A 10,888-nucleotide genomic window follows, 5' to 3' on the forward strand; every position below is an offset into this window, starting at 1 on the left:
ACACATCTCGTGAGAGTTTCGAAATTTTTCGTGGGTATACCCCTTTCGATTTTCGACCAAAAAAAAATTATTTTTTTATTGGGCTTTTTTACTGGAAATTGTTAGTTTAGGGCTTACTTTAAAATTTGCCAATAATCGTTTTAGGAAAAAAAATTGTACGGTGGGAAAAAACCAGTTTTCTTTTGTTTTTCCCACATTTTTACTATAGTATCGCGGGTTCTGTAGCTTTGATTCAATTCGTTTATGGTTTCTTTTATTCCTTATTCTTCTCCTGTCAATTCTTTTTATATCCAGTTACTATTGGTTCTCAAAAATAAAACTGAAAAATCAAAAAAATCCACGAAAAAAACCCGGTTTTCTTATCCCCAAACATGAATTCTTATGGGACCTAATCTTTCTATTTATATTGTGGCACTCGTATGGGTCGTGGAAAAATTTGTCATAAAGCTTTTTTACTAGTTTTTGAATGGTCTTTAACCAGAAAAAAGAAATTTTAAATTCGGAGCATGTTTTCAAAAAATTGTCATTTTGACCCGGATTTTGTTCGAAAATCGAAAAATGCAAAGAAATAGGTTTTCCGTTCATTTTAGAGTCAAATCGGTAATAATCTTTTTTAAAGGTACTCTAAAGTAGTACAGGATAGGAAAATAAAAAATTAAAATTTTGCCATAGGGCTCTTGATAATTCGATATTTATGTTTTACAGTTTTTTTTCAATTTTCTCCGATTCTATGATAGCTAGAACCGATTCGTTTTGACATACGGATATCTCGTAATATTCCCGAGAACTTTTGTTTTGAAACAAAAAGTTCTCAGACTCACAGTTAATTCAGAAAAAAATAAAAATCATTTTTTCGAAATTTTTCGTGGGTATACCCCTTTCGATTTTCGACCAAAAAAAAATTTTTTTTTTATTGAGTTTTTTTTACTGGAAATTGTTAGTTTAGGGCTTACTTTAAAATTTGCCATTAATCATTTTAGGAAAAAAAAATTGTACGGTGGGAAAAAGGAAGTTTTCTTTTGTTTTTCCCACATTTTTACTTATATCTCGGCTTCTATAGCTTCGATTCAATTCGTTTATGGTTTCTTTTATTTCTTATTCTTCTCCTGTCAATTCTTTTAATACTTTATTACTATTGGCTCTCAAAAATAAAACTGAAAAATCAAAAAAATCCACGAAAAAACCCGGTTTTCTTATCCCCAAACATGAATTCTTATGGGACCTAATCTTTCTCTTTATATTGTGGCACTCCTTTAAATCGTGGAAAATTTTGCTATTAAGCTTTTTTACTAGTTTTTGAATGGTCTTTAACCAGAAAAAAGAAATTTTAAATTCAGAGCATATTTTGAAAAAATGGTCATTTTGACCCCGGATTTTGTTCGAAAATCGAAAATTGCAAAGAAATAGGGTTTCTGTTCATTTTAGAGTCAAATTGGTAATAACCTTTTTTAAAGGTACTCTGAAGTAGTGCAGGATAGAAAAATAAAAAATTGATATTTTTCCATAGGGCTCTTGATAATTCGATATTTATGTTTTACAGTTTTTTTCAAGTTTCTCCGATTCTATGATAGCTAGAACCGATTCGTTTTGACATACGGATACCTCGTAATATTCCCGAGAACTTTTGTTTGAAACAAAAAGTTCTCAGACTCACAGTTAATTCAGAAAAAAATAAAAATCATTTTTTTGAAATTTTTCGTGGGTATACCCCTTTCGATTTTCGACCAAAAAAAAAATTTTTTTTTTATTGAGTTTTTTTACTGGAAATTGTAAGTTTAGGGCTTACTTTAAAATTTGTCAATAATCATTTTAGGAAAAAAAAATTGTACGGTGGGAAAAAGGAAGTTTTCTTTTGTTTTTCCCACATTTTTACTTATATCTCGGCTTCTATAGCTTCGATTCAATTCGTTTATGGTTTCTTTTATTTCTTATTCTTCTCCTGTCAATTCTTTTAATACTTTATTACTATTGGCTCTCAAAAATAAAACTGAAAAATCAAAAAAATCCACGAAAAAACCCGGTTTTCTTATCCCCAAACATGAATTCTTATGGGACCTAATCTTTCTCTTTATATTGTGGCACTCCTTTAAATCGTGGAAAATTTTGCTATTAAGCTTTTTTACTAGTTTTTGAATGGTCTTTAACCAGAAAAAAGAAATTTTAAATTCAGAGCATATTTTGAAAAAATGGTCATTTTGACCCCGGATTTTGTTCGAAAATCGAAAATTGCAAAGAAATAGGGTTTCTGTTCATTTTAGAGTCAAATTGGTAATAACCTTTTTTAAAGGTACTCTGAAGTAGTGCAGGATAGAAAAATAAAAAATTGATATTTTTCCATAGGGCTCTTGATAATTCAATATTTATGTTTTACAGTTTTTTGCAATTTTCTCCGATTCTATAATAGCTAGAACCGATTCGTTTTGACATACGGATACCTCGTAATATTCCCGAGAACTTTTGTTTGAAACAAAAAGTTCTCAGACTCACAGTTAATTCAGAAAAAAATAAAAATCATTTTTTCGAAATTTTTCGTGGGTATACCCCTTTCGATTTTCGACCAAAAAAAAATTTTTTTTTTAATTGAGTTTTTTTACTGGAAATTGTTAGTTTAGGGCTTACTTTAAAATTTGTCAATAATCATTTAAAAAAAAAAAAAATTGTACCTTGGGAAAAAACCAGTTTTCTTTTGTTTTTCCCACATTTTTACTAATATCTCGGCTTCTATAGCTTCGATTCAATTCGTTAATAGTTTCTTTTATTACCGATTCTTTTCCTGTTAATTCTTTTTATATTTTATTACAATTGCTTTTCAAAATAAAAATGGAAAATAAAAAAAATCGACATAAAAACCTAGTTGTCTTATCCCAATACCCTAATAAATGGGACCCTCTTTTCCCTTTATCTTGTGGCACGTATAAATCGTAGAAAATTTACTTAATAAACTTTTCTACTAAGTTTTGCATGGCCTTTAAGGTAAAAAAAGAAGTTTTGAATTTTAAGCATAATTTGAAAACGCAAATAAAATTATTTTGAATTCAGCGATTATCTGCATACTTTGGCGAATACGCCATAACTTTCATCAGTACGACAGTGAATTAATTGATGAGTTGATTCAGCATATCCACCCTAGATGTCGCTAAAGAATTAACATTAATATTTTTAGTATATTTTTTTTTATCTTGGATGGCCTTTTTAATAGAAAGGTTTACTTTACTTACACTCATGAGACCTAAACTTTTTTGCTCTTGGTTTAACCTGGCTTTTTAGGGCAGAGCCTATTCCCTTCACCAAAAATGTAGGAAATAGAGAAAATAATATTGTCATTTGCCAATAACGACCTTTATTCTTCTTAATGTTTTTAGGCTCTAATGCTACATAACATACAATCATAATTTTTAATGAAGATATTACGTGTGTGTTTATATTATGTGTTATGCTTTAATACATGTTGTCCTTATCTTAATAAAAAAATTTATATATGTACATATAATTTCTGCATATTCTATGTGAAGTATACAATTATTATTTAAATAATATATAAAACTAATTAACTTAATAAGATTACAAAAATATTTATTACATGTCAAACCTGTATACAACTGAACTTTGTCATGATTATTTTTTATGTGCTCATATGAAAAACTTAATTTTAACTTCTGCACTTTTTTCTTTCACATCCTCCAGTTTTTTGCGGCAAAATGAATTTAAGCTCTGCTGTTGGTGCAAAATTGAAATCATGTCCCTTACTGGAATTTGACACCGGCTCACCTTCTACAAAATTGTTGACAGTGTCTCTGTTTGAAGTACCATGCTTCAAAGAAGTGGACGAACTTGTACTGGGTATAGATATGTTTGTACTAAGCAATTCTGTATTTACCTTGAAAAAAATCAAGCTTTGAAATAAATAAAAATAAGTTGGAAGTATAGACTTACCTAGGTTTTTGACAATTTCTTTAATTTCTCCTTGGTTAACCTCTTTGCATGTGGAAAAGTAGTGAGGCCATTCATTGTATTTTTGTCAACAATTACATACCAATGCATGGACTGAAGGTTTTTTATCCATTTGCCTACAAGGAACAATATTTATAAATTACCTCATTTAGGTATTAAAAAAAATGAAAGATTTAGTAAAAATACCTTAGTACCTATTCCTTGGCAAAGATATTCATTTTTCTTTTTCCAGGGGCTCTTTTGAAAATTTAAAGATATGACAGGTCCGTTTTTCGCTATGATGCTTTCAATCTGGTGCAAAACACATAACCTTTGTTGGTGTAGTCCACTAAAATAACAAAAACAAAATCAAATATAACAATCAAAACATTATGACATAACCTTAAAATGTATGTATTTTCATAAATTTCAGGATTATTCACTAAAAATTGGTAATTATGAAACTGAATTAAAAAAAAAACTTGTATGTGTGTAATTGTGATACTTACATTTTATTTTCATATAGGAAAGTAAGAAAGATGCGGAGACTTAAAAATATCTTCCAACATTTGTTTGGATTTTGGGAACTTCCGTTGCCGGTGGCGTTTATGCTTGTGGGCCGGAAAGTGACATTGAAATGACAAGTGAAAGTCTCTTCGTCTTCTTCTTTTTTTCTTCGATTTTTATGGCTTAAGCCCGATAGCAACCAACGTGAGTCAGAATTATGCAAAAACATGTTAAGGTGGCTTTACATAAAGGAATTAAGCTGTTTACCTTCCAAACAATACCAAAGTTGTTAATTCGTTTTTTTAGGCATAATTAACAATTAAATTATAAATAATGGCTAAGAGTTAAACGATACACTTTATAATATTAAAATTAATAATAGACAGAATTTTATAACTTTTATTGCTACAGAATAGATGTAACTATTTGGTAGTATAGTACTTTTTTCAATCGGACCAAAGCAAATTTTTTAAATTATTTCCAATGTTGATCTGGTTTACGATTTTATTACCGATTCATTTTAGAACCCTGACATAATTTTGATATATGTAGGTTTTGAGAATATTTTCTACTAAACTAAAATTAAAGAGCGGAGCGTATTGTAACACATCATGGTTCTCTGAAGCATGATACCCAGAAATAAGTTAGTAATATTTCAATGAAATTTATTTTTGATTATAATATATAATAAGACCTTTCCTTTTCTCTCTGTATTTACTATAGATTGACGAAAAACAAAGAAAAACACAAAGTCACGGTCTCACAACATGTAATTAAACGGGCTACACGTGTTTCGCTCTAGTTAGAGCATCATCAGTTACAGCATAAGTGTGTGGATGGCTTCTAAAGGCCTGATGATGCTCTAACTAGAGCGAAACACGTGTAGCCCGTTTAATTACATGTTGTGAGACCGTGACTTTGTGTTTCGTCAATTTTGTATGTTGGTCTCTTACAGAATAATGGATGAGATTTTTGGATTTATTATAGATGTTAATGTTTTCCAAGTACTAAAAAAAGAAAAAGTTGGGTAGAGCACCATGCCGAGGCTAAGGTTTGAACTCAGAGCCTTATGAGGATACAGCAGGTCTCTTCCCCACTGCGTGTTTAGGGCACTCCTTGGATAATTTTGGAGATTTTTTTTTTGTAGTACTGACAAAAATTTTTAAAATTTCTACTGGTCCCCACGGACTAAAGTAGACGCGAAGCGTCTACTTGTTAAACGTTTCAATGCTTTAAATGAGTCTCTTCTTGAGATCTTGTGGGTGAGAGAGCTCTTTTTTCAGTTCCAGCAAATTTTCTTTGACAGAGTCTTTGTATTCAGTGCAGCAACCTACTGTTTTAATTCTTCATAGTCTGTTCGTATAATAAAAAAAATTAAAATGCGTATGATAATTGTAGGAGTTTCGTAGTAGCGAGGCTTCAAGCCACGCACAAGGCATTTTTAGTACCAATTTTTACTTAGAACAAAATTCTTTTAATATTTTGTACTATTTGTTTCCCAATTTTATAGTGATATTGTATCAATAGTTCACTTAGTTTAAAGATCGATAGTTTTTTTGTTTTTTTCAGAATCAGACATTTTTTAATACCACTATCCAAAAACGCCATAACTTCCAAAATTCTCAAGGTTGACCTACATTAGAACTCACTAGTCCTTTTAAAGATTCTTTGCATTTTAAAGGAGGTTTTTTTGACCATATATGTATTTATTTATACCGGGTGGTGCGTCGCCAAGCGGAACATAGGAAAACCCATGTAAATTTTAAGGGGCTCAATTATTGGCTTTTATGTACATTTTATAGAAAAAATGTAAGATAACTTTTTGAAGAGACTTCTCTGGCAAACCCTTGTGCAAAGTTTCAAAAAATTTTAATAAGCGAATCTTGAATTATTCAATTAAATGTAATTGCAAAATTAGCAAATTTTCGGTTCAGGTAAAACCAAACGGGCACCAGTAAAATGAATATCGTCACTGACGTGAGGAAAAGTGTCAATAAATCAGTGACAGTCAATATTTGAAAACAAGTATGAATTATTCAATCGACGAAAAAATAGCCATAATTAAGTGGCATTATGTGGGAAACAGTTTTAGAGCAGTATTTGAAATGTTTTCAGTTTATTTCCCCACCAAGCCCATTCCGTCCATTTCAACTATTAAACGTATTGTCAATAAGTTTGAGACCACAGGTACCGTAATAAATAATTGTAAATGTTTAACTCAGGATATCGAAAATAGAGCCGAAGAAAGAAGAGCCGAAGAGTGTGGAGGAAAACAAGAAGAAGTACGAGGGTTCTTGGCCAAGAGGTAAATAAACATCATACAACGGTATTGCGCACTTTAAAAAAACACAAATATTATTCATATAAATTTGAAAAACATCAAGAGCTGCAGGAAGCAGATGAAGAGCGAAGAATGGCATTTTGTTTTGAAATGACGGAAAGAGCAAATAATGATAGGCATTTTTTAAGAAATATTTGTTTTACCGAGGAATGTACATTTACCCTCAACAATGAACCAAATGTTCAGAATTGCTGGTATTGGACCCAAGAAAATGAACATCACTTTGTTCATACTCGGACACAATATCCCCAAAAAACAAATGTATTCGTGGGAATTATCGGACATCATATGATTGGAACCTTTTTTATGGACTATAACCTAACAGCTGAAACTCATTTGGACTTATTTCAAAATCAAATTGGACCCGCCTTGGAAGAAGTTGTTCAGGAAGATCAAATGATCTGGTACCAAATGGATGGTGGCCCGGCTCATAATGCCCGTATGGTTAGAGAGTGCTTGGAAAATGCTTTTAACGGCAATATTATTGGTCCACAGTACCGGATACTTTGGCCAGCCAGGTCACCTGATATTTCACCGAATAACTTCTTTTTGTGGGGTCATTTAAAAAGTGTCATTTATAAAATTGTAAAATTTGAGAATCTAAACCAGTTACGAAACGCTATTTCGTTAGAATGTAATAAAATTTCCAAATATCAACTTAGTAACATTAGAAATGAATTTTATGATCGGTTAGGATATTGTTTAGCTGTTATAGAGGGGTTGTATGAACATTTGATTAATTGATATTTTATGTAATTCTCTATTATTTTTAAAAAAGTTATTGCATTTTATTTTATTTTATTTTATTTTTCCACACTTAGTAAAATATTAAGAGTTCTGTTCTCTCTTTTTTCGGATCGGAATTGAAAATATTTCAGATACTGCTATTGGTTTAATTGAATTCTAAGTATGATAAAATTATCTTTTTAATAATCGATAATAATACTTGTTATTAGTTTAACTTTATGGTTATATTAAATAAAAGTTTAGATAAAAAAGGAATGTTAACGTGTCTTACTTTGAATGTATGGTTGTGAGATTGATAAAACGGAAAAAAAAAATTCTTGTATTTGGCTGTACGTCAGATTTGACAAAGCCTTATAACAAATTATTTGCTGGTGGCTGGTGTCTGGTTTTACCTGAACCGAAAATCTGGTAATTTTGCAATTACATTTAATTGAATAATTCAAGATTCGCTTAATACAATTTTTTGAACCTTTGCACGAGGGTTTGCCAGATTATTCTCTTCAAAAAGTTATCTTACATTTTTTCTGTAAAATGTACAGGGAAGCCAATAATTGACCCCCTTAAAATTTACATGGGATTGCCTATGTTCAGCTTGGCGACGCACCACCCGGTATACTAATTAATGACAAAATCTCAGTACCCGTTTAAATTTGATAGGAATCAAATAATATATAAATAAACGGAAAAATCCAGAAATTTAAACAAACACGACGCGGTTGTATCAAACTAAAACGCTCAACCGCATATATCGCTTATCATCGTACCGAAGTACTACTTAACACGATATCAACTTTCACATGACGAGCCTTATCAGTCTAAAAATGCCTGTTTCATTTTGGTTAGACCCTGATTTTGTTTGTACAAAGATCAGAGGACATCGGCGTGTTATTTTAGTTCTTTCTGGGGTTATCGCGTACGTTAGGTAATTACGTCTTGTTTTTGTATTGCAACATATATTATAAATATGAACAAAAAAAAACACATAGGCAGAATAGTCAAAATAAAATGCTGGAGAGGCGTGGAGCGATTTGGCACGGTTCCATCTCCGCACCACACCGACTGACTTTTTTATATTTATCTTAAGGTATTGTTTCAAGTGTGCCAGAGCGATTTTAAAATAGAACACTGTCCAAATTTACAGATCTCAGGAATTTAACGCATGGGCGGAGATTTTTTGCTTGAATTTATTTATCAGTAAAAAAATAGTTTTAGTACTGTTAGTACGGCATAAAAAAGAAAACTATATTGCTCTCGAGCAAAGCCTAATGCGTCATAGGGACCAGAAGTGAAGGGGATTTATGACATATACCCTTAATAATACAAAAAGCTTCCAGCAATGTTAGAAGTTAATTATATTTTAGAATGTCTTCGAAATATCCTGCGAAGTACTAAGACAATCATAGGAAGTGCCGGAATACTAGATAAATCTAGAATATGCCAGCGAAATATTCCAAGATTTTAACGAATTCTTTATAAATTCTTTATATTTAGACAGAAAATTATGAAATTTTGCTCACATACAACTACGCTGCTGTAGTCAGTTGGTTCTTGTGGCTTATCATTTTACTAAGTTGTCATAACTTCATATTGTCAATCTTCTGTTATGTTTGGTCATATCTTGGCAAAATAGGTTTTAAAAAATATTTTAAAATTATGTATACTCTATACTCTCATACTCTACTCTCCTTGTTTAATTTTGAATATTCTTAACGCGTTACACCATATTTTTAAAATCAAAATGAAGACAGTATTGAGAATTCTTGAAAATGCGTAGCTCCTGGTCATGAATGAAATGTTTTCAGTACATTTATTTAATGAAAACCATTATGCAATTAAAATAACACAACAACGGCTTATGCGTGTCCAGAAGATACGCACGACCAAGAAATTTGTTACCATACCACTTTTCTTACATCTAAATAGAGATAATATTAAGATTTCTTAGTGATTTGTAGCTTCTGACCACGCATTAGTTGTTTCTTGTATAATTAAAAAAACGATTCATTATTTATTTATAATTTAAAAAAAATAACTTGTTAGTGGTCAAAGTTATTACACACTACTCATCAATTCGACAAAACAACACGCTTCTTACATTTAAATGAAGAGAATATTAAAATTTCTTAGTGATGTGTAGCCTCTGGCCACGCATAAGTTGTTTCCAGTACATAAAAAAAACGATCGAATATGTATTTCAAATTATTATTAAAAAATTAGTTGCAAGTGACCAAAGGTTTTAACACCAAAACAACAAGAATTTGTTACAACACCAGGTATCTTACATTTAAATAAAAATAGTGTAGAGCATTTTTTACGACTATTGTTTTTTTTTTTAAATTTTAATCAGTAATCGTCTATACAGGGTGTCCCGAAATTACATCGCAATATTTTACCAGCTGCATCTTTGTCGAAAAATAAGACAACTTCATATACAGGAATCTTGAAAAATTAATCGTTTTCATGTTACAGGGTGTCTTATAATTCCTATGGAAGATATATACTGAGTACAAGTATCAATACATCAGTATCTGGCGAATATATGTATTCTTATCTTATTGACACCTCTCTTTGGTGCACGTACAGAGTGAAGAATTATCTTTGTGTGAACTTCTTTATGCGAGCTCTGCAAATCCATCCTAATTTCATATGTAGTTGTAGTCATATATATTTGTAGTTATGAAATAATAATAATGAATGATCCTGATCTTAATGCATAGCAACTAGTTTTTTATTTATTGCTAGTACATGAAAACTGTATGATGAGCATAACTCCCTTTGTACAACTTTAAATAAAATAACAGAATCTACTGCCTGCCTACATCGTGAAAAATCAATAAAATGAGTCTTATCCTTACTGAGGAATAACTTGTTTTTTTCGGACCATAAAATTATGCTATTATACACTGTTTGAGTCGTTGCTACAATAGTCAAGTTATTACCTTCAATGAAGACAATTGTATCATCTGCATAAGATATGAATTTTATTTTAGGCGCAATACCCTCGATAAAAGACTTTTTTGACTTTGATGTCAAAAATGTCAATGACGATTCTTTAATACCAAACCTAAAAAGTATATAAATAAAAATGCTATGATCCGCAAAATCAAAAACACGGGAAAAATCTACGTTAATTAACTTCACATAAAATAAATCTAAATTTTTTAAGAAAATTATTGGAGAGTTCATTAAAACCTGCAGTATTTAAATAATTTAAACTATTTATTTAAGATACAACATCTGCGGAACAAATTGGTGGGATGAAAAAAGAACTGTATCTTAAAGATGTATGCTTGGACCTAAAATTATAATCAAGAGGTACTATGAGTAGTGAGAAGAGAAACTTGGATTATTTGCAAGATGTGA

At 30.7% G+C, this 10,888-nt stretch overlaps 1 long non-coding RNA gene across 4 annotated transcripts in view; it reads right to left on the minus strand.

The window, feature by feature from the left end:
* The window catches only part of LOC126742286 (uncharacterized), a 7,602-nt gene extending 2,105 nt beyond the window's left edge, over window positions 1–5,497 (minus strand). Inside the window, exons 1-4 of one of the 4 annotated variants that reach the window (XR_007662524.1) lie at window positions 4,440–5,497; window positions 4,138–4,279; window positions 3,934–4,067; window positions 3,557–3,877 (exon numbers count right to left, since the gene is read on the minus strand). This is a non-coding gene — a long non-coding RNA (uncharacterized LOC126742286). Of the gene's footprint in view, window positions 1–3,556; window positions 3,878–3,933; window positions 4,068–4,137 lie in introns of those variants that run through there. The other 3 variants (XR_007662522.1, XR_007662523.1, XR_007662521.1) reach the window with 3 other exon arrangements.
* Between the last annotated feature and the right edge of the window lie 5,391 nt (window positions 5,498–10,888).

Source organism: Anthonomus grandis, chromosome 11 (assembly GCF_022605725.1).
Source record: "Anthonomus grandis grandis chromosome 11, icAntGran1.3, whole genome shotgun sequence".
NCBI classification, from domain to species: domain Eukaryota; kingdom Metazoa; phylum Arthropoda; class Insecta; order Coleoptera; family Curculionidae; genus Anthonomus; species Anthonomus grandis.